A 23,742-nucleotide genomic window follows, 5' to 3' on the forward strand; every position below is an offset into this window, starting at 1 on the left:
TATATATATATATATATATATATATATATATATTTTTTTTACATTTTCCGTGGTTTTAGTTTGAAATATGCTCTGTGAGACAGGTAGCAACAATTTAAGTTAATTTAGCCTTGTGATTCTGACTTCGTGGGGTACGGGAAAACGTAAAAAAGAGGAAAACAAAGGAGAATTTCATATGAGCTTAGGGCTCTTGTTACTGAGGGAAATATTACGTAAAACACGTGGGCAAATTTAAAGTAGTGTATTTACATAAATGATATCAGTACGGGAAAGAGGAACTCAAGTGGATTACTATCCTGAAGGAGATTCCTACGGGATTGAATGGGGATTCCAGACACGATCCGAGAAGCTTCCACGAAATAGGATCCCTCTGAAATGAGAGGTATGCACATTATACGCCAGTAATGAAAATAGACAAAAGAATAATGAATTCGAAGCTGCACTGAGGGTGCCAAATGAGTAATAAAGAATTAATACTGCCGATGCAAGAGGCGCACGGACATTAGACAAGGGAGATTTCTGGCTTTCTCTTTAAGAAAATATTACGAGACAAAAGCGTGACTGAAATGGGGCTCTTCCAGGGCACTTTACCTTAGCAGATTTTCCGAGGGCGTGTAGAAGGCGGTCCGTGGATGACTTGCGATTTCCGAGGACGAGTTTCTTCCACGTGGTGAGATGCAAGGGCTTCCGTAAAGGGGCAAGGCGATGGGGACTCCTCGAAACTCCAAGCAATGGCGTGTGGGCTCGAGGAATACGGTCGAAGGACACGAGGAGAAGTATACTTTTGAAAGGGCCACGTGGTTAGGATGCAAGGGCATCGATGGGGCCAGGTGTTGGGGACGTCTTCACAAGTTCACTCCATATCTTCCAGCCCGCGTGTGCGTGTCGAGACCTTGGGCTTTTGCCTTTTATCCCCTCCTATGGGACAGGGGTGCGCCCAACACAGATGCTTTGACTCATTGCACCTGCTGCCCGCAGGGGAGGTTTTGGCCTGTAGGAGAAACGCCCAAGCCAGATTACTTTTGCCTCGAAGGAAAGATCTTTATCAAAAATGGGAGCGCCTTTAATCTTTTAAACCTTGTTTTTAAGTCGATAGACAGATGGTCTATCGATCGGCCGGCTGGCAGTAAATGAACAACCAACAACAACAAAGGAGGGGGAGGTAATTTGCTAGCGAATTCTTGCTAATCATAATACCTCCCCATACAAGATGATGTACATACCTCCTTCGGGTGTGTACATCGATATTCAAGAATGAGCGGCAAATGCTTTACGTTACTCTACATTCTGCCTTGCAATGAACTTTACTCCTAAGGGTTTTATGAAGCTGAGACATTACTTTTAATAACACATTGGGACAATTTTCGTTAACAGAACGCAAAGTGATTTAAACACTTGCAAAAGAATAATTACTTTAGATTTGGTTACCCACTGTAACTTTATAAAGTGACTCGAACAATTGTGAATTAATTAAGATTATAGGACCACGTATATGAGGCTATGGCCAACAAATGAAAAGAAATGGTTATTGTTCAAGAATTAAAATACACGGTTACTTAATTTTAGATAAAATGCATGCGGTTAGTACAATCTGCCTTGAAGAGGCTGTGTAAATGAAAAACAGCGTTTATTTTTGTAAATGACATCCCCTTTTACACGATACTGTAATGACTATACATATTCGCATTGATAATTTATCTTCGTTTTAACTTACTTGGCTCAGCTATCGTTCAACGCGAGCTGAGGGATGACCCACACACCGGGAATTTGACAGTCGTGTGCGGGCGAGAGTATTCGCGAGGTTTTAATTCGCTAACCTTAAACTACGCTAATTTTATGCGTCCACTGCCTACTCAATGTTATGACGGGGCGAGCAGACAAAAGATGTGGGGTAGGACAAACAGCAGTCTTGGAAGGAATGGAAGGGGGAAAAGGGATAATAATAACAAAAGGAAAATTAGCAAGACGTTACGAATGAAAACTTGACCGCATATGAAAGGCGGGACACGTCCCTCAGAGCTTACAAAAGGGGCATTTAAATCACAAGGGCAAGAGTTTATGACTCATGATTCATTAAAATTAAAGATAAATAAATGACTAAAAGAAAGTAAATGATATTGGCAGAAGAACTAAGGGAAAAGAGGAGGGTTTTATTGGGTTAGGCGGGAATTTCTCGTCCTACGCCTATAAATTACGGCCCGGACTATCACTTCAGTCCCAGGGCGAGGAAAGTGCACCCGAAGGGCGCGACTCCTTCAGGAGGGGCTGACACGCACCCCGGTGCCAAGGTATGGGCGCAAGGGCGTGCCACTTCTCACTCTGTTATTCTTAATGATTTATACATTGTGTGGGAATGGTATCCCGTATTTAATTGCCTCTTGTGGGGATAATTTAAGGGAAGATTAATAGAAGGTGATAAGAGATAGAGGTTCTGAGGAACGGAAGAAGATAGAGGAGGGTCTGACATCCCTTCTGGATTAGGGGTGCCAAGACCTTCGAAAATGAAATGGTGGCACAGGTGCCAGGGGAGCTCTAGAGCTCTTTGTAAATTACCTGGAATGTCCCACGCCCGTGGTAATTTCGCCTCGAGCCTTTCTTAATGGGACAGTTGTCCTCGGCCGGGGAAGCGGAGGGCCCGCGACCGGAGGGCGGCACGGAGTACCACCTGGGCCTGCTGATGCGACAGCTGACGCAGGAGTGTTCCGTGCGGGTTCTACCATGATCCGTCGCGGCTCTTGTAGTTCATCGGCCAAGTGAGATATGGCAGAATCCTGACTTGCAATTGCGTCGGCGACGGACTGAGGCAGAGAGGAGGCGGTCGGGGGTGGCGTGAGCGGCTCGCAGGTATCGATGACCAGCTCAGGCACGGGTTGCGAGGCCGCACCTGCAGGTGAGCTTCGCGGTGGTCGGGAGGAACCGTCTCTCTGGCCGACGCTGGTAGCGGTGCCAGGCCGGGGAAGAGAGGGGTCCTGAGTTGGATCCCGTGAATGGAGATCGGCGTAGCGCTCTGGCGCTGGCACTAGGCAGAGTCAGGCGCTATCAGAGGTTTCTTGGGCTCGTCGGTCAGGACGGACGAAGCTTGGCCCTGCTCGGGGCATGCAAGTGGCACCGGCAGGAATTTGGCATCTCCTGAAGGGAGATTTGATTGGGGCCCTGGCACTGGCACTGAGGCAGGGCCGGGCACTGGAATGGGATCGGGAACCGATCGAGGGGGCCACTGTACATCGTACTCAGGTGGCACTGGTGGGGACTGCACGTCCTCCTGGTACCCAGGGGGCGCCAGTCTTGACTGAGGGAGAAGCGGGGAAGGATTACTCGCGCCCGCGGAATGATTCGGGGAATGGGGACCCCTAGATTGTCGTGATTTCGGTGGGGACTGAAAGTCCTGTCCCAGGATGACGTCATAGCCTCCGGGGAGATGGCTTGCTACTGCAAGATTGCACATTTTGGATTGGTGAGGTCGTGAGACTCTCAATTGGACCGTAGGGAGTATCATCTTGAATTGATTTATTCCCTCGATCGTGACGAGTTTTCGTCTATTGACGATAGCTCCGTAGGGAACTCTGTCCCTTCGGATGAGGGAGATTTGTGCGCCCGAGTCCTCGAATGCAGTGACTCGGCGCGCGGGCTGGCTACCTCGTGGAGGGGCCACGTATACAGGCCCTTCGGCGGGAGGGCCTAATGACTTGGGATCTGTGACGGCCAAGGCGACGGTGGGAGTAGTTGATTTATTATTGCGTGGGCATTTTGCCCATGCGGGAGAATGGCCATAGACCTTGCACGCCGTGCAAAAGGTCTGGCTAAAGTCTTTCCGCGCTGCCCCTGTGGAGGGCGCAGGCGAGTTATTTGTCGGTTTTCCGGGAGAGAGAGGAGCCGGTTTCTTGTTCCGGCACTGTTCGGAGGAATGCCCCGTTTTCTTGCAATAATGGCAAGTTAGGGGCTTGCCAGAGTTCCCATTTTTGTGGGAATTTGAACCTCCGAGGAGGGACGGGGGATTTATTTTCCGCCCCATGGATCCTTCTTGAGGGTGGTGAGTTTCCCACATATCTGCTATTCGGCAACACTCGGTGAGTGTTGCTGGGGCTTTTTCCACTATATGAGTGGCGAGGGCAGGAGGGGCGTAGCGCAGGAAATGCTCGAATTTAAACCGCTCGAGTACCTCGGCGGTGTTAGTGGCGCCTTCGGAATCGAGCCATTTTGTCAACGCCCGCTCCGAATGGTACGCCCAATCGGACCAGGTCTGGCCTGCTTCTCTGGGCTGCTCTCTCCAACGTCTCCTCCACCGCTCGGGGGTAATCTCGTACGCCTTCGTAACTGCTTGGCGTACGGCTTCCCAGTTTCCCCGATCGTCTGCGGGAAGGGCGTGGTAGGCAACGAGGGCCTTTCCGCCCAGGAATTTAGTGAGAACAAGGAGAGTTCCGCGGGGGAGAGATCGCAGCACTCCAGGACTCGTTCGGCCCTTTCAAGCCATACTTCAGGCTCGGACTCCGTCCATTTTGGCATGAACGAGTGAGCTTGGCTGAGGGCACTCATTCCCGCGGCAGGGGGCGGGGGGGTGGCGTGCTGTCGTTCTAGCACCTGGAGCTCATGGGCGCGTTCTCTCTCTCTCTCCTGCTCTTGGGCAATTCTGTCTCTCTCTCTCTCCTCACGTTCTCTCCTCTCGTTGTTCTTGAGCGATTCTGTTCTCTCTCCTCTCGTTGTTCTTGGGCAATTCGTTCCCCTCTCTCTCTGCACGTTCTTTATCCTTCTCCTGCTCTTGGGCAATTCTTGCCCTCTCTCTCTCCTCACGTTCTCTTGCTCTCTCAGCCTTGGCATCGTCCACTGCTCTTGAACCCATGCTCTCAGATCTTGCCCCGATAGTCCCATGTCCTTCCCAGCGGACATGTAGAATTTGAAATCCTCGTTTTGTTGGGCTCTGGTATTAGCCATCTTGAAATAATGGGTATATGATATGTCTGAAAAGACTCAGGTTGTCTGAAAAGACTCAATTGCAGGAATCTGAAACACTCAATGGTTCAGACTGCAGGAGAATGGATCTGTCTGAATAAGACAGGTGATTAGTAAGTCTGAGGAGACTTTTTGTTAAAATTTGATATGTCTTGGAAAGACGTGGGTGTCTTGGCGAACGAATTTTAATATGTCGTCTCGGAAGACGTAGTTGGATTTTGTCACGCTCGGACTTGGCCGGCTGTAGCGTGAAGTTAAGGAGTTGTTCTAACGAACTAGAATGATCAGTCCCGTAAGGGCTTAGATGTGTGTGAACTACACTATATAATGTCTCAAAAGGACTTAATTTTGGGTTCCCGCAGGAATGAGAAATTCTCGCCACGTGCGACGTAGAATTTTTGTATGAGTCTCTGAGGACTGGAATTTGGAGAAATTCTCGCCACGTGCGACGTAGAATTTTAGGAGTCTCTAAGGACTGGAATTTGGAGAAATTCTCGCCACGTACGACGTAGAATTTTAGGAGTCTCTGAGGACTGGAATTTGGAGAAATTCTCGCCACGTGCGACGTAGAATTTTAGAAGTCTCTGAGGACTGGAATTTGGAGAAATTCTCGCCACGTGCGACGTAGAATTTTAGGAGTCTCTTAGGACTTGAATTACGATTCGTCCCTTAGGACTTAGAAATTACTAACGGGAAACCCAAAGAAAAATGAATGGGGGAAAAAAAAAATGCTACACACGCGGGCATGGGCCGGGGGGGAAGGACGCCTGACCATCACCGGAGTTATTTTTAGATTCGGGATGAATGAACCCGTATATTTATACACCGTCTGGGATTCCGGGGAATTTCCCAGTCGTCTGAGAGGATAACAGTACAACGGCCTAGTAATTTTCCCTATAAGCGGAGTTTAAATTTCGCTTTCCTAACACCTAACTCGAATTCTAACTACACTGAGAGAATTTTCAGCAATGCAAGCTGACTTCGTCGTGTCCCACGTGGGAATTTTATTCGCGCCTAAATAACAGTTCGCTAATTCGAAATGCGAAGTAAAAGTTATCACAGAGGAATTTCTTTCGCACTATTCCTCGAAGCAAGAATATGGCAAGGATTTTAACACAGGAATTTTCGCACTATTCCTCGAAGCAAAGGATGGTTAGCACTGGTTATTTCCTAACTACCTATCCTGAAAGGCATGCATTAACGAATCTAATACGGCGGTTCTTTTCTCTCAGTGATTACATGCGTCCCTATTTCTAATTCCTAGGAACAGTCACGATTGTAAAAAGGTTTTGCTAAGATTAACACATTACTTACGTGGAATTTTCTGGATCTGTGTGCTGGTTTTACACAAAAGGTTCGTAATTGTCTCGTACCCAGCTTAGCTTTGCTAATAGCTGATCTGGCAAGTTGCAAATGCAATAAAGCAACACTAGGGGAACTGCAACTGCAAAACGAGATCTATGGCCAGGTCGCCATTTTTACGTTTTTCCGTGGTTTTAGTTTGAAATATGCTCTGTGAGACAGGTAGCAACAATTTAAGTTAATTTAGCCTTGTGATTCTGACTTCGTGGGTACGGGAAAACGTAAAAAAAGAGGAAAACAAAGGAGAATTTCATATGAGCTTAGGGCTCTTGTTACTGAGGGAAATATTACGTAAAACACGTGGGCAAATTTAAAGTAGTGTATTTACATAAATGATATCAGTACGGGAAAGAGGAACTCAAGTGGATTACTATCCTGAAGGAGATTCCTACGGGATTGAATGGGGATTCCAGACACGATCCGAGAAGCTTCCACGAAATAGGATCCCTCTGAAATGAGAGGTATGCACATTATACGCCAGTAATGAAAATAGACAAAAGAATAATGAATTCGAAGCTGCACTGAGGGTGCCAAATGAGTAATAAAGAATTAATACTGCCGATGCAAGAGGCGCACGGACATTAGACAAGGGAGATTTCTGGCTTTCTCTTTAAGAAAATATTACGAGACAAAAGCGTGACTGAAATGGGGCTCTTCCAGGGCACTTTACCTTAGCAGATTTTCCGAGGGCGTGTAGAAGGCGGTCCGTGGATGACTTGCGATTTCCGAGGACGAGTTTCTTCCACGTGGTGAGATGCAAGGGCTTCCGTAAAGGGGCAAGGCGATGGGGACTCCTCGAAACTCCAAGCAATGGCGTGTGGGCTCGAGGAATACGGTTGAAGGGCACGAGGAGAAGTATACTTTGAAAGGGCCACGTGGTTAGGATGCAAGGGCATCGATGGGGCCAGGTGTTGGGGACGTCTTCACAAGTTCACTCCATATCTTCCAGCCCGCGTGTGCGTGTCGAGACCTTGGGCTTTGCCTTTTATCCCTCCTATGGGACAGGGGTGCGCCCAACACAGATGCTTTGACTCATTGCACCTGCTGCCCCGCAGGGAGGTTTTGGCCTGTAGGAGAAACGCCCAAGCCAGATTACTTTTGCCTCGAAGGAAAGATCTTTATCAAAAATGGGAGCGCCTTTAATCTTTTAAACCTTGTTTTTAAGTCGATAGACAGATGGTCTATCGATCGGCCGGCTGGCAGTAAATGAACAACCAACAACAACAAAGGAGGGGGAGGTAATTTGCTAGCGAATTCTTGCTAATCATAATAATATATATATATATGTGTATGTATATATGGTAAAAATTCAAAACATCACCACTTCATTTACTTATACAGGAGACACTTCAACAGCGCTTTGAAATCCCTTACACACACACGGCGCTATTCATCATGTAATCATTCATATTTAGTGGGTTCAGACTTTAAGAAATGACATAGCCATTCTAAATGACTTTCTATACTCTTGATAATCAAGAAACAGTTTAGAAAAAATACTCCTAAGATTAATCATTCCTTTCAGTTCCCGAGTCCATAAATTCTTCTGACTGAAACTCTTTATGTATGTTGCATTTTCTTGAACAGTATATCTATTGCCTAGTAAAAAAGATTACAGGATTCAGTAACAACAATAAAAATCTTTCGAAACGAAGTGGAAGATTAATGGTATAGCAACACAAGAACTTGGCAAGCCTGAAAACTTCTTAGATTGTTTTCTGTGAGTAAAGTTTTAAATGATTTCTTCCAAGAAAAGGACTTTGTGTCTATTTTCAATTTTCTCTATATCTAGTGCGTGGGTTTGAAGATGCAATTATTTCGAAGGGATGGAATATGAACGCGTGCAACATATTAACCAGTGCGTAAGATTTATAGAAACATGTATGATAACTTTTTTTTTTACCATGATACAATAACAAAAATAATTCTTTCACTTGCAGAAAAAACAAATGTTTTCGATCGTTTTAACAGATATTTGTTAAGAATCTCAACTGTCCAGAGTTCTAAAATTCTGAAAAATTTCTGTGTAAATGAAATTGCTCTTAAGAACTGGCTAAATATCCAAATTGTGACCTTATTTTATTGAATTCTGTCTCGTAACCTATCTCTTGGCCATTTCAGCGAATATAATTCGGTTGAGTTGTATCTCATTGTCTGCAAATATGTTTAATACAAAGGAGGACAGTATCACCCTATGGACAGTTGCATGGAAATGAGATCAATCCGGCTAATTTTAATTATGTGGATGTTTAATGGTACTTGGAAACTCTTTGGGGGAGGACAATTACTTCATAATGTATTTTTCATTATTGCATATAAAAACACTGCTCATGTTTTTTTTTCCTCTGTTTAATAGATAAAAAATTATTGGATTAAACTTATGATTTTTTCTTTCCGTAAGGGGCTACTTTCGGTTATTAATCTTAGCGTTATAGTGTAGGTTTTTGTACTTTTATCTTGTTACAAATTTGTACCCTTATCACTCGCGACAAAATTTAAAATGAAATTAACGAACAAATTTTTTTAACAAGTAGAATTATACAAATGAGAATGAAAACAGGAATCATGTAAGTAATCAGGAAGTAGAGAGTCTTGCCCAGTTAATGGTAAAACTTTTTGAGACCAGAGACGTCTTGCATCCAATTCACAGTAGCTTTAGGCTGGCACTGCTCTTTTTGTGTAAGGAACATTGCTCCCAGAAAGGTGGACTTTTATCTTTTATTTCTTTATTCCTTGATGAAAACAAATCTGTTGGTTAGATGGTTTGCTGCTTAGTGTAGAATGAACTGGAATATTGCTAAAGCAGGTATTTGCACAATTGTAAGCAACGTTCGATGGCAAGGTGTTCAAAGGAATGAATGGTCTGTTGTGAACCTCTGAACTCGGATCAGTCATCCGGGACAATGCTCTTCCACTGGATACTTGAATCCTACTGTCTCAATTATACGGGTATCACACACGCCACTGTTTTCGTACACTTAAGAGGATAGAGCCACCTCTTTCTAGGTACTCTTTTATCATCAGCAGTGTCCCCATTCCACACATTTACTTTAAAGAAACTAGTAACTAACCCAAAGGTTTCATCCTTTGTTGAGTGTTTCATTCCCCCTACAGTCCATTCATATAGAAAATTTTCCAGACTACTACATTTTCTGATCGCTTGCGAGATTATGTATTGTAATTTTTTATTCTCGCTTTGTTACACGAGCAAGAGATTAGCATGAGGGCCTCATCCATCCCAGCATGCATTTGCGTGTGTGTATGTGTGTGTGCACTCTCGGGAACATGGAGACTCAGTCTTGATCATACAATGTCTCCTACAGTGGAGAAAAAGAGGAATACCCCGCATAAATATTAACCTTTAGCATTGAGTTGCCGAGCGAACGTAAACAACTTTTGTTGTTGAACAGAGCTCAGACCTCGGTAGTCTATTTTGATCCGGTTTCCGCTACATCAACATCGAAAATTACATACGGGTCCTAATTAACATTTAGATAGGCTATTAATGCCCTAATTGCTTTCTCTATTATTTTTTCATGCTGCACAATGAAGAGGGAGGACCTCTGGTTGTTTACTCGTGAATTTATATTTACAATTTGTGATACATTTTACATTTGCCTTTCATGTCCGTAATTGAAGATTAACGCAGGAAGGAAAATACGACAGGAAAAGGAAAAGTAATTCGTTTTAAATGTGAATTCTATACAAGAACGTGGCTAGAACAATAAAATAAAACCAGAGCTATAAACATTGGGAAATAATGGATAAATCACTCCTTAGTAATTATGCGACCATAAATAATGCTCAAAGCTGCACAACAAACACGTGTAATATCAAATGCCCAAAAACTCTATTGAATGCAATCATTTTAATTTGCAACTGAGATCGGCAAAAAATAGTAAAACGATATGGTTTTATTAGCGGTATAGAATGGTGCATATTTCATATGCTGGGGTAAAAGATGTGAAGAAAACAATGTAATTCTTATACTGACCGCTGTGAAACGTAGTGTATCCACAATATAATATATAATATATATTATATATCATATATATATATATATACATATATATATTTATATATATATATGCCATATACACACACACACACATATATATATATATATATATATATATATATATATATATATATATATATATATATATGTGTGTGTGTGTGTGTGTGTGTGTGTGTGTGTGTGTGTGTGTGTGTGTGTGTGTACCAAAAACTTTCCACTAGCAAGCGTTTACCTTAGTTCATACTACAGTCCATTTATTCAACTTTTCCTTCGCTTATCTGTTTTCTTTTTAATGGCATTTTTATTTATGCGCTATCCTGACTAAATAAAATTATTTCGATAAATTCGTCGCCGTCAATACAAACGAAGTAGGTTACGGAAAGAATGCTAGTTGAAGCTACATTTCGTCATCAACTAAATTTTGATGATTACGGAATTTCTCTCACAAAGTAACTATTACTTAACAAAAAAGGGAAAATCAGGATATTCTCACCCAGTGCTGAATTTATTGCTAATTATTTGGCTTGCAGTGATCTAGTAATGACCACCGTTCAGTTGATAAGAGGCTTTGAAGTAAAATTATTTTCAAATGCGTAGTGTTAGTATAAAAGTAATTCCCACTTGAAATATTTCAAACTCATGAAATATTTTAACTGAATTATTTTTGGCAAGGAAGCATACGATGATAACAACGTGGAATTTAAATGTGTTCATCCTTCATTCAGATATTCATAGTTAATGATTGTCTTTATCCGATCTTATCTCAATAATATCCACACATTCACTGCATAAGAAGCCCCTTTTATTTTTCTGTAAAAGAAAACTATTTGTGCCGGCTTTGTCTGTCCGTCCGCACTTTTTTCTGTCCGCACTTTTTCCTGTCCGCCCTCAGATCTTAAAAACTGCTGAGGCTAGATGGTTGCAAATGGTAAGTTGATCATCCACCCTCCAATCATCAATCATACCAAATTACAGCCCTCTAGCCTCAGTGGTTTTCATTTTATTTAAGGTTAAAGTTAGCCATAATCGTGCTTCTGGCAACGATATAAGATATGCCACCATCGGGTAATGGTTAAAGTTTCACGGGCCGCGGCTCATACAGCATTATACCGGGACCACCGAAATATACGTCTATTTTCGGTGGCCTTGATTAAACGCTGTAGCGGCTGTACGGAAAACTTGATTGCTCCGAAGAAACTTCGGCGCATTTTTTACTTGTTTAATATTTCCTTAAAACTTCGGAATTTTCACGAAATAAGAGAAATGAGGTAAAATAAATTGTTGGAAAGAATTTAAAAACAGAAACAAATGTAATCCTATAGTGTCCTAAATTGCTTCGAAACGAAATGGGAAATATCAATAAGAGAACATTAATAAATGACATTTCCCCTTACACGACAGCTGGAAACTACGAAACGAAATGGGAAATATCAATAAGAGAACATTAATAAATGACATTTCCCCTTACACGACAGCTGGAAACTACGTAAGTTAAAAAAAAAAAAAAAGACTTCATCTATAGGAATGAATAATTCATGTAGGACTATATTTCAGAATTTTAAGATTTAAAGATGACAGGAATAGATATTCCCTCTGATGCACCAAGTCAAAACCTTAATAAGAAATACTGCCACAGAATGAATTCATTTCAATCTGTGCAGACGTTGAACATTACACAAACATCGAAAAAATAAAATTTTAAATTTAACGGGGATACTTCACTTCAGACATTGAAATGAATTAATTTTGAAACTGTCAGGAACATCAGCAGCTTAAAATGAACAATTACTATAAACATTACACAGTCTGATAGCTGAAAGTAAGTTTAATTATCAGAGAAAAAATTTGCATGTTTCTAACTGACTTATAGAGTCACATATTAATTTGAATTAGACCTATTTCTCTCTTTATATATATATATATATATATATATATATATATATATATATATATATATATATATATATATATATATATATATGTATATATATGTATGTAAGTTATATATATACAGATGTATATATACAGTATATCTACACACACATATATATATATATATATATATATATATATATATATATATATATATATATATATATATATATTTTGACAAATATATATTTGTATGTTTTTATATATAATATATATATATATATATATATATATATATATATATATATATATATATATATATATATATATAAAATATATATATATATATATAATTTATATATATATTCACATATATACATATACATATTTGTATGTTTTTATATAATATATATATATATATATATATATATATATATATATATATATATATATATATATATAAAAGAGGAGAGAGAGGGAGAGAGAAGGGGCCAAACGAATTCGAAAACAAGGTGTAACAACACTGTACCCTTAACAACTTAAGATAAATCGATTAAACTAAAGTGTTTTCCAGCAAATGAAATAATATAATCTTGTTACGACCGCAAGGAAGCATGCCATTTTCAATATCATGCATGAAGATTGTTATTGCTTTGGCGAAAAGAGTGGATACCTGCCTGAACAGTGCTGCCCTAAAATGGAAGACTGCAGTATCTGCAAAAATACAAAACTGACAGAAAAGGAAGATGCTGGAGTTTCCCCTTGCCTTACTACTGATTTTGCAGATACTGCAAATGGGGCCCCCTAAATAAAGCATTGGGGAATCATTCTGAAACTACAGTAACTTTTGTATCAGTGTTTCACGGGCCCAACAGTGGCATACCTCAATTTCGTGTGGTGGAATACTTGCTGAATCGTGAAAGATGCGATTAATTATTATTTTTATTTAATGATCTGGGGATCATTAAACAGGCTAAAATAAATATTTAATTCTCAACGTATATTAATTCGGCCCTAAAATTGAAGACTGCAGTATCTGCAAAAATACAAAACTGGCAAATATTTTAGATACTGCCGTTTTCCTTTGCCTTGCCACTGATTTTGCAGATAGTGCAAATGGGGCCCCCTAAATAAAGCATTGAAGAATTATTCTGCAACTGCAGTCCCTTGTGTATTAGCGTTTCACGAGCCCAATAGGTGGCATATCTCAATTTCGAAAATTTTGCAGATACTTCAGTTTTCCATTTTAGGGCAGAATTAATATTCGTTGAAAATTAGATATTTATTTTAGCCTGTTTAATGATCCCCAGATAATTTCGTAATGCTGTGTTAATTGCAAAAGAAAAACAGCACAATTAAAAAGTATTTAGTTTCATCACTCAATTTCCATTTTCATTTCATACGTACATCTAATGATACTAACCAATAATATACCAATAAAAGGAGATACAGTTTCAATATAGGTAACCGGACGAAACTTTTCCAAACATCCTTCACCAGTTCAGTAATCTATTGTTCGATAGTAGGGGAAACTATAGGCGAAGTTCTCTTTCAGAGAATTCAAAAGCTCCAAAACTCCGCTGCGAAAGTTGCAATGGAGACTGAGAGGAAAATATTGTCCCATGAATTCCATTTTCAAAATACTTCCCCCCGTTTCGAGTACGTCAGCAATATTTAAGTATTGTGTTTAACTTTAGTTTCCTGTAAAAGAAAGCTGTTGTGCCGGCTTCGGTCCGTCCGCACTTTTTCTGTCCGCGCTTTTTCTGTCCGCACTTTTTCTGTCCGCACTTTTTTCTGTCCGCACTTTTTTCTTTCTGCACTTTTTCTGTCCGCACTTTTTTCCTTCTACACTTTATTCTGTCCGCACTTTTTCTGTACGCAATTTTTTCTGTCCGCATTTTTTTCTGTTCGCACTTTTTCTGTCTGCCCTCAGATCTTACAGACTGCTGAGGCTAGAGGGCTGCAAACTATTATGGTGATCATCCACCGTCCAGTCATCAAACATACCAAACTGCAGCCCTCTAGCCTCAGTAGTTTTTATTCTATTTAAGGTTGACTTTAGCCATAATCGTGCTTCTGGCAACGATATAGGATAGGCCACCAGCCGGCCGTGGTTAAAGTTTCATGGGCAGGGGCTTATACAGAATTATACCGAGACCACCGAAAGATAGATATATTTCCGGTGGCTGTACCGAAAACTCGATTGCGCATTTTCTACCTGTTTACTCATTCTTCGCACCAAAGACTGCACTATTACTATCTGTTGTTAGGGAATGAAAATGAATGTGGAAATCAATACGTTCGGTCTGAAAGTTCATTGCACGGAGGAAAAATATTACCTTTTGAAAAGGACTGCATACGACTATAAATCAACCATAAAGAAAAGGCGAGAGGTTATCGTTCAGTTCAAGGTACTTTTTTTTTTTTTAAATCTGAAACATATTAACAAACGAACAGTCTGCCATCATCGATCTCACAAAATTCTGAAATACAGTCCAGCATTAATTATTCATTCCTGCAGATGAAGTTTTTTTTTTTTAACTTACGTAGTTTTCAGCTAGCGTATAGTAAAGGGAAATGTCATTTTATTCATTTTCTCTTATTGATATTTCCCATTTCTCAAGGAGCCACCTAATAAGGCTTCATGAAGGCCCCAGCGCATCGAATAAACTAAATTTGAATATCGTCTTTAATCGTGATCCTCATTTTGCTCTTCACAGATCAGTGATGATCTCGGGTTCGAGGACGGTGCTATAAATGAATTTGGGAAGCAGGGAAACACCAGGAAAAAATTGGTATCTCGCGTAATTAAATATTTTTCTTTCCAAGACCCAGCTTAAGAGACTGTAAATTGAGAAAGGCCTTAAAAAAAAAGAGCCGATTTTTTTACATTACTTTAAATTTTCTGTTTAATTACTTAGCTTAAGCGGATATCAGCATAATTCTTATTAAGATGACATTTCACAGAGTTTAATTACATCTTTTGCAGTAATGAGTGCTAGTCCGTTCTCGCGCGCGCGTGTGTGTGTGTGTGTGTGAGAGAGAGAGAGAGAGAGAGAGAGAGATTGAATTAAAGGCAAAATTACAAGGGTCAGATGGCCGTATTCGTCAAAATGTTATCCTTATATAACATCAAATTAAACGTTTCACGAATTTGTCTGTATGCTGGTAATAATATTTCTAAGATGTGTTGTCCATCTGCTATTTCCAGATTTCCAGTGAGGTTTTACCACTTAAGGAGGAATTTCTATTATCTTGTTAATTTGTACCTTTCATGGGTATTTCAGTTCTTCAACACAGATTAGGGTTTATATTTCAAATGACCGGCTATAGTAATACAATCAGCCTTGATAAACGTGTTAGTATTACATCAGTAATGGATTAAAATTTCTTTTATTTTCATATCGGAATTGACTATAAAAATACGGTTATTAGTTACAATGATTATAGAACTGATGCTACTTTATTTAAATAAAGAAGGATTTTCCTCACTGTAGACAAATGATCAAAACTCCATAATGCACTGTCATCAAAGAACCTCAACGGCGACACGGCAATGGAATTCATTTGGGTTCGTGTGTGTATTAATAATCGTTTAATATTCAGTTTACTGAACCTCCTGAATAACACCCTAGGGAATTACAATTTATTATGAGTGCTTCGTCACCGGCAGGATTCGAACCGTTGCCTAGTTTAGAAAAAACGATAGACAATGACTTTGGCCACTGAGTCATCAAGAGCGGTATCGGCTGATATCGCGTCTGCTGTCCATGTGCCTGTCAAATTCTAGTTCTGTATTTAGCATCGATATCAGCCTAAGTCTACCATGGTAACTGATTGGTACGTTTTTAACACTGGGATAATTCTGATTTTTTTTTTTTGTTATACACGCGTGCCTTTTTTTTTCTAGCATTCCGAGCGGTCTCTTCATAGCTCTGAAAAATATTTTCGTATCTATAGGTTTCTCTACACAGAAATTTGGTAGCACTTACCTCAAGATAGAGAAGCACCCAGGGCTGCGTAATCCTTGGTGGGAGGAAGAGCCCCTGAATGACAGATGAGCCACCTCTCCTGGGGCTAATGGCAGTCACACATTTATACTCTTTTAGGATACCTGGAACAGAAAAAAATAGCATCACCACCTCACCACCTCTCTGCATGGTATAAAGTTGACCAAATGGCCAAGTGCAATAGACAGTATTGCAAACAACTACAGAGGGAACACAATACCTAGTCAAGAACTTTTCAGTGTACATAGATACTGAGCAGAAGAGAAGAAATATACGATAGCTGTCTTTCATGGAGAAAAAGATGGATCTTCAGGCACTTAGTAAGAAAAAAAGTCAAAGGTCTGTATATGCAGGAATAGTAAGAATAATGAGTGCGTTTTTTTCTGGAGTGTCTGGAAGATTCCCGGGACTGAAGAAAACGCACAAATATTTTAACTTGGGGATCGTATGAGGGAGAATACTGTATGTGTGGCTGGAGAAAAGTTACAACACTGAGTGTATTAGTCCAAACAGAAAAATTAGTGTGGAAGGAAAATCTTTTTAAGAGACTTTAAATTTGAGCCTGGATGATTTTGGGGAATATAAAAGGGTGAGTATGGTATCTGATATAAATGCATACATATTGGTAGGCATGTAGTTCACTGAACAAACACCAAAGCAGAGAGTCTTGTGTAAATGTGTTTGATAATTGGAAATACGTTTTTCCACAGAATAGTTAAAATACTTGGTAGAGAGAAAAACGGTGAAAAAGAGAGCGCTACATTGTGCTAATACGAATTAGATGGAAGTGGAAGCTGATGGAAGTAATTGTGAAGAGTTTGGGGATGGAGGTATGTCTGTTCACAATCTGGTTGACGATAAGGTCGAAGTAAATATGACAATAATTTCCGAATTCAGTTATAATTATTTACGATTGCTAGATAATCAAGATATAAGAAGATTTGAATCCAGTAATTGTCATTATTGTAGGGTTATTATCTTCTTTACAAATATTCTTCCATTTTCTGACCTGTGCAATGTATCTTTAATGCTTTGATTATGTGCAAATTTAATTTTTTTTTAATTCAGTATCAATTCCTAATGGCATGCATTCATTTACGATATCGTGAAGACGTTTGAGATTAATATAATTCTCTAAAAAAACGGAGACCCGTAAAATCAGTTATATTTTCAACGTGAGAATCAAAAGATTTGTAAATTACAAAAACATTCTGAATTGCGTTTCTTAAAAAAAGAGTATTATCACAAACACTGCCATTTATTAAATCATTAAGGAACTGTGAAAACGAATGAAAATAAAACACAGATCTTCGAAACGACAAGTGTTTCGTACGTTTAAAGTCAGAAATTCTAAGACCTCTGTCGCCCAAGAGACTCGTTGATCTGTGTCATTTTTTCGCGAGAAAGATTTGTTGAGAGATGAGAGCAAGACAAGTGAAGATAAAATGAATTTTAAATAAATAAACTGGGACTAATCTCTGGTACAATCATTCGAAAAAACAGATTTTAACAGGACGGTGAAAACACGTGATAAAACAAGTATGAAATCCGTGAGGTTGGTTGCATCAGCAAAAATAAATCCTGAAGACCAGCAGCATAGGACCCATGAAGGAGATGTAGACCATTTTACTCTGGAAATAATGACACGGTTCCCTGAGAAGAATAACCCTCAGAAACTCGAGGAACAAGGACGAAAATAGTGGAAATGAGACAGTCAACATTTCCAATAGGAGGACGACCTAGCAATGAAGTGGAGGCAAGGTTGATGATTAAAGATAAAAGTTTTCAATTCACTACATTTCAAAAGGAACAGAATGATAAATAAATTCCACGTCCCAAAATGAGAGTAATAATAGGAAGGAAACTTTCTGAAATTTTCATTTAAGATCAGCTCCACTGGTCTTTAAAAAGTTAACTGAAGTTGCAAGTATCATTTTTTTGTATATGGTCGTTTTGCTTTTACTTTAAATGAGAATTTTCTCTTTTTTCGTTATTTTTGGCCAAGATATAAAATACGAAGGAGTTATAATACCGGGAGGCTGACGGTTTATTGCTGAGTTGATAAGAGAGGAAATATATATATATATATATATATATATATATATATATATATATATATATATATATATATATATATATATATATATAGAGAGAGAGAGAGAGAGAGAGAGAGAGAGAGAGAGAGAGAGAGAGAGAGAGAGAGAGAGAGAGAGAGAGAGAGAGAATAAATAGGATTACCAATAAGTAGATTACGATGTTAATCCATTGACCATTCTGTGACCTCCCAACCTTTTTGTATTCCCTTAGGTTAGGATTTATACCCACCATATATATAGGTCCTTGTCTCTGTATATCTTTAGTTGCTGTGACCATGTCTTGGTAATAAGACGAAATTACTTAGCATCTCTAGTGTTTCAATTTTCCTTCGTGGCTGTAACTTTGTTCATATATATATATATATATATATATATATATATATATATATATATATATATATATATATATATATATATATATATTAGTTGTTTTTTCTCAATCACGAAGATAAAATACCTCGATGTACTCCACAAAGAAAACGATGTAGAAACCAGAGGAAATTAAGAACTCTATTTCCTCTCTCTCTCTCTCTCTCTCTCTCTCTCTCTCTCTCTCTCTCTCTCTATATAATATATATATATATATATATATATATATATATATATATATATATATATATATTTCCAGCCTGAGAAGAAGCATAAAACAGTTCAGAGGTCTGGTTAAACAAATCATTTATAACTAACTAAATATATATATATATATATATATATATATATATATATATATATATATATATATATATATATATATATATATGATATAATAGAGAGAGAGAGAGAGAGAGAAAACAAAATTATTGGAAGGAGATTGCGCGAGGATATTCATCACCCTCCTCGGTAAATAATGAAACCCTCGTTGTGATTTCGATCTTATTTAATTAATGATATTTTCTTAACCCCTTGTCGAAGTGTTGCCATAATGAGTTCAGAACATTTATAATGACTTGACATCAGCGTTAATGGTGTGATTACAAACGTTTTCAGTAAAGGTTAATTAGGTGACTTTTATATTATAACAAGTGAAATAAGCGCCGAAGTTTCCTTGGCGCAGTCGAGTTTTCTGTACAGCGTATAATCAAGGCAACAGAAAATAGATCTATCTTTCGGTGGTCTCGGTATAACATTGTATGAGCCGCGCCCCATGAAACTTTAACCACGGCCCGGTGGTGGCCTGTCCTATAGCGGTGCCAGACGCACGATCATGGTTAACTTTAACCTTTAATGAAAGAAAAACTACAGAGGCTAGAGGGCTGCAATCTGGTATGTTTAATGATTGGAGGGTGGATGTTCAACATACCAATTTGCAGGTCTCTAGCCTCAGTAGTTTTTAAGATCTGAGGGCGGACAGAAAAAGTGCGGACAGAAAAAAAGTGAGTACAGAATCAAGCGCGGACGGACACACAAACCCGGCACAATAGTTTTCTTTTACAGAAAACTAATAAAACGAGATATTTGACTGTAGTGATGTGAACTGTAAAAGGAAATATAGGCTTTTCTTTTTTACAGCCGTAGATAAGTCTATGTGAATGTAAGAGAAATCTCTCTCCCTCTCTCTCTCTCTCTCTCTCTCTCTCTCTCTCTCTCTGAGATACGTGCTGTTGCGTCACTGAAAATGTAATATATAAGTTTTCGATAATTACTTTGTTTAATAAAAATGTGGTTTTAGTTATATACACGGTAATTTTCTATATAACAAAACTGATTTTCAAAAGGTCCAATCCTGGAATCGGTTTGCATAAAGGTCAGTCCTGAAATTGGTTTGGATAAAGTTCAGTCCTGAAACTGGTTTGGATAAAGTTCAGTCCTGATATTGATTTGGATAAAGTTCAATCTTGAAATTGGTTTAGATCAAATTCAGTCCTGGTATTGATTCGGATAAAGTCCAATATTGAAATTGGCTCAGATCAAATTCAATCCTGATATTGATTTGGTTTATTAAAGTCCAAAACTGAAATTGGCTTAGATCAAATTCAATCCTTATACTGACTTGGATAAAGTCCAGTATTGAAATTGGTTAGATCAGATTCAATCCATATAGTGATTTGGATAAAGTCCAATATTGAAATTGGTGTAGATCAAATTCAATCCTGAAATTGGTTTGGATAAATTTCAGTCTTGAAATTGGTTTAGATCAAATTCAGTCCTGATACTGATTTGGATACAGTTCAATCTTGAAATTGGTTTGGGCCAAATTCAACCCAGAAATTGTTTTTGATAAAGTCCAGCCCTGAACAAGTGCAATAAATTTTTAATATATAATTAAAACTAAAATCTTTCTCCTGTGAATAAATTTCTCACCTCTAACTTCTCCTTTCTCTCTCGGAAGGTCAGAAATCTTTAAGAGAGAGAGAGAGAGAGAGAGAGAGAGAGAGAGAGAGAGAGAGAGAGAGAGAGAGAGAGAGAGAGAGAGGGGGGGTTCTAAAATTGTGCAGTAATTCCCTTAATATATGAGCCATACCTAGTCACAATATTTTGTGTAAATAATTTAGATTTGGTGAAAAATTATTATTTGGGAGCAATGAGATTCATTGTAAGTGTAATGAACTGAAGTCAAATAAAATAAAGGCCAATGTAAATAGGATTCGGGAGTAAAACAGACTGAAATTTCATAGGAAAACATAATTATGCGTATGCCTAATACAGTCATTACTGCAATGCGAATATGAAACATAGATCTTATGGGCACCAGAAGAACTTGGAGACAAAGATTTACTTGGATGAGAGTTATGAAATGGGAGGCTGAAGATAAGTGCAGCTCTTTGGAATATAATATATATAAAAGCACAGTAATGAAATGAGTGGCTGAATTTAAGAGGCTCTTTTTGTCATATGTCGTTGAAGGCTGCTACGCAAGAACACACACACACACCTACATACACGTACGTACACGAGCGCGCGCACACATACAAACACACACACACACATACACACACATACACACACACACACACACACACACACACACATATATATATATATATATATATATATATATATATATATATATATATATATATATATATATAATGTATGTATATCGAGATTGAATAATAACATAAAAGAATAGGAAATATCCTCAATAAAGTTATATTCAGCTTAACAAACCAATTTCCAAATGATTTATTAGAGTCATCTTGAATGTCAGTCAAAGGTCAGGTAACAGTTCCAAGACGCTGTTCAGTTTAATATGTAATGGCCTGAGCTACATAAAAGTCTTGAGTGTAAATAGGATATTAAACAATTTTACTGTATAAGTGGCATATGCCTAACTGCTGCCTATTAAATACAACTGACTGAAAACAGTATTATTTCTTTTGAAATTATTGTTAGTCTTTACCAAGCATGAATCCTTTCATCATTTTCTAATTTCATTATCTCCTCATCTCTTCTCATCTCTCTCTCTCTCTCTCTCTCTCTCTTCTCTCTCTCTTTATCTTGGATGGCAAGTCACTACCAAGCATGAATCCTTTATCTAATTTTCTTATTTCTTTATTACACCCCATAATTCTCTCTCTCTCTCTCTCTCTCTCTCTCTCTCTCTCTCTCTCTCTCTCTCTCTCTCTCTCTCTAGTCTATTCACCACTTACTGACTTCAAAGCCAAATCCGATTGTTTTCATCAAACAACAAATGTGAGCTTCCATACTTAATGGAATTATGTAGGGTTAATCAGTAGAGCTGTTTAGATGCAGTTCATTAAGAGGTTGCTTGGGTTAAGAGAAGAGAGAGAGAGAGAGAGAGAGAGAGAGAGAGAGAGAGAGAGAGAGAGAGAGAGAGAGAGAGAGAGAGGAGTCGTGGATGAAACGCAGGAGAAAAATCAGATAAAAGGAAATACGAGATAAAATATAGGAGATTAATACACAAGGTTAACCCAATAATCATAAATGTTCGTAGCAAATCGTACCCCTTTCTCTCCCGTGTATGCTTTTTGATCAACATCTCTCTTCCCCTCTGCCCTTTTGTTTTGTGTGTCGTTTTACTGCTTCATTAATCAATTTTCTCTTTCAGCCTCATCTTCTTTACAAGATCAGCGATCTATTTGAAGGCGAAGGAAATCAGCCGCTTAACTAAATTCAATTTGTTGAATGTTTATATCAAATTACGATCAACAGCTCAGTATTGGTGGGTATCAGTTTTCTAATACCATCTCACACATTTTGGAAGCTTAAATTTCAAGTTAGTGGCCCCTGTGGATTGCTCCATATGAATAAGGCTCTTCTTCCGAATAATAATAATAATAATAATAATAATAATAATAATAATAATAATAATAATAATAATAATAATAATAATTCGGTGGTTGTTTGCGTAACTGACATGTTACCAGACTTCTACAATTCATCGCTCACAAGGCATCCATACTAATTAGGGTACATACGTTTATCAAAATCATGGGTCGGAATTTACCATTATGCAGAGGGGTTCATTTCAAAGCATTCAGTTTCGACGGGAATTGTTTAGGTGGCCTTACTGCCTAAGCCTTTGTAACTTCAGGCGTGTGGGTTCGTCATAGTATTTATTTTTGACCTGTGCTCTTATCGTGGTATGCAAGCACGATAGAGTTGCTTTAGAATGATCGAGTCTGTCAAAACCGGTGTCTGTCCTTTTTGGATTCACTATTTACTAAGAATGCTTTTCAAACTTATTATGTTCACTCGCACACACGTACACAACCTCACACATAAATCTACAAACCCTTTTTGTATTCCATTTTTTCAGCTCTCTGCTCTATCTTTCTCTCAGCTTGTGTAAGTTGTCTCAGAAAAAACACGAACTTCTGAACTGACTGGTCCGCTGGTATAGTAGTTAGTGTCGTGGCATACCACTCAGATGTCGCGGGGTCGCGTCTAACCCAGGGCGCTGAAAAATCACTGGCTCTGTATCTTGATCATTTACTGCTGCAGTGTGGGGTCTGCGGTGGGAGGTTGAAACTAACATTCTTTGGAAGCTTGAATTTCAAGTCAGTGGCCCCTTTGGTGTGCTGGTTCCATGTGAATAAGTTTCATCTACTGAAATAATACTAATAATAATTCGACTGAAAATAGGTGAGGGAATGCATTCATAATACGAGTAAAGCCTTTATACTAAACCACCATACAACTCATCTCAAAGTCGGGTTCCGGGAGTTAGGGTATAAATGAATTATAATTCATTCAGTGCACCTTCTTTCGGGTCGCTTTGGATTTTGCAGTTAGAGGCTGCTCTGTGGCAATTGAAAAATAAGTATTTTTCTTAATAAAATAGGAGTAGGAAGTTGGACATATCCCGCACAAAACACTGAATGAAAACTACATCATATATCTGTCTCTCTCTCTCTCTCTCTCTCTCTCTCTCTCTCTCTCTCTCTCAATCTATCCATCTATCTGTTTCTGCATCTATCTATATATATACGTATACACACATGTATATATATACATATACATATGCATATATATT

General features: G+C 38.7%; 2 long non-coding RNA genes across 2 annotated transcripts; both read right to left on the bottom strand.

Annotated features, from left to right (window-relative positions):
* Positions 1 to 226: 226 nt before the first annotated feature.
* Positions 227 to 2,058, bottom strand: LOC136828805 (uncharacterized). Its single transcript, XR_010850230.1, has 2 exons — positions 592 to 2,058; positions 227 to 370 (listed from the first exon to the last, which is right to left on the bottom strand). It is a non-coding gene; the product is annotated as an uncharacterized lncRNA (long non-coding RNA).
* Positions 2,059 to 6,614: 4,556 nt separating this feature from the next.
* Positions 6,615 to 7,282, bottom strand: LOC136828806 (uncharacterized). The gene is made up of 2 exons (XR_010850231.1): positions 6,980 to 7,282; positions 6,615 to 6,758 (listed from the first exon to the last, which is right to left on the bottom strand). It is a non-coding gene; the product is annotated as an uncharacterized lncRNA (long non-coding RNA).
* Positions 7,283 to 23,742: the final 16,460 nt, after the last annotated feature.

The sequence above is a fragment of the Macrobrachium rosenbergii genome, chromosome 43 (genome assembly GCF_040412425.1).
Source record: "Macrobrachium rosenbergii isolate ZJJX-2024 chromosome 43, ASM4041242v1, whole genome shotgun sequence".
Lineage (NCBI taxonomy): Eukaryota > Metazoa > Arthropoda > Malacostraca > Decapoda > Palaemonidae > Macrobrachium > Macrobrachium rosenbergii.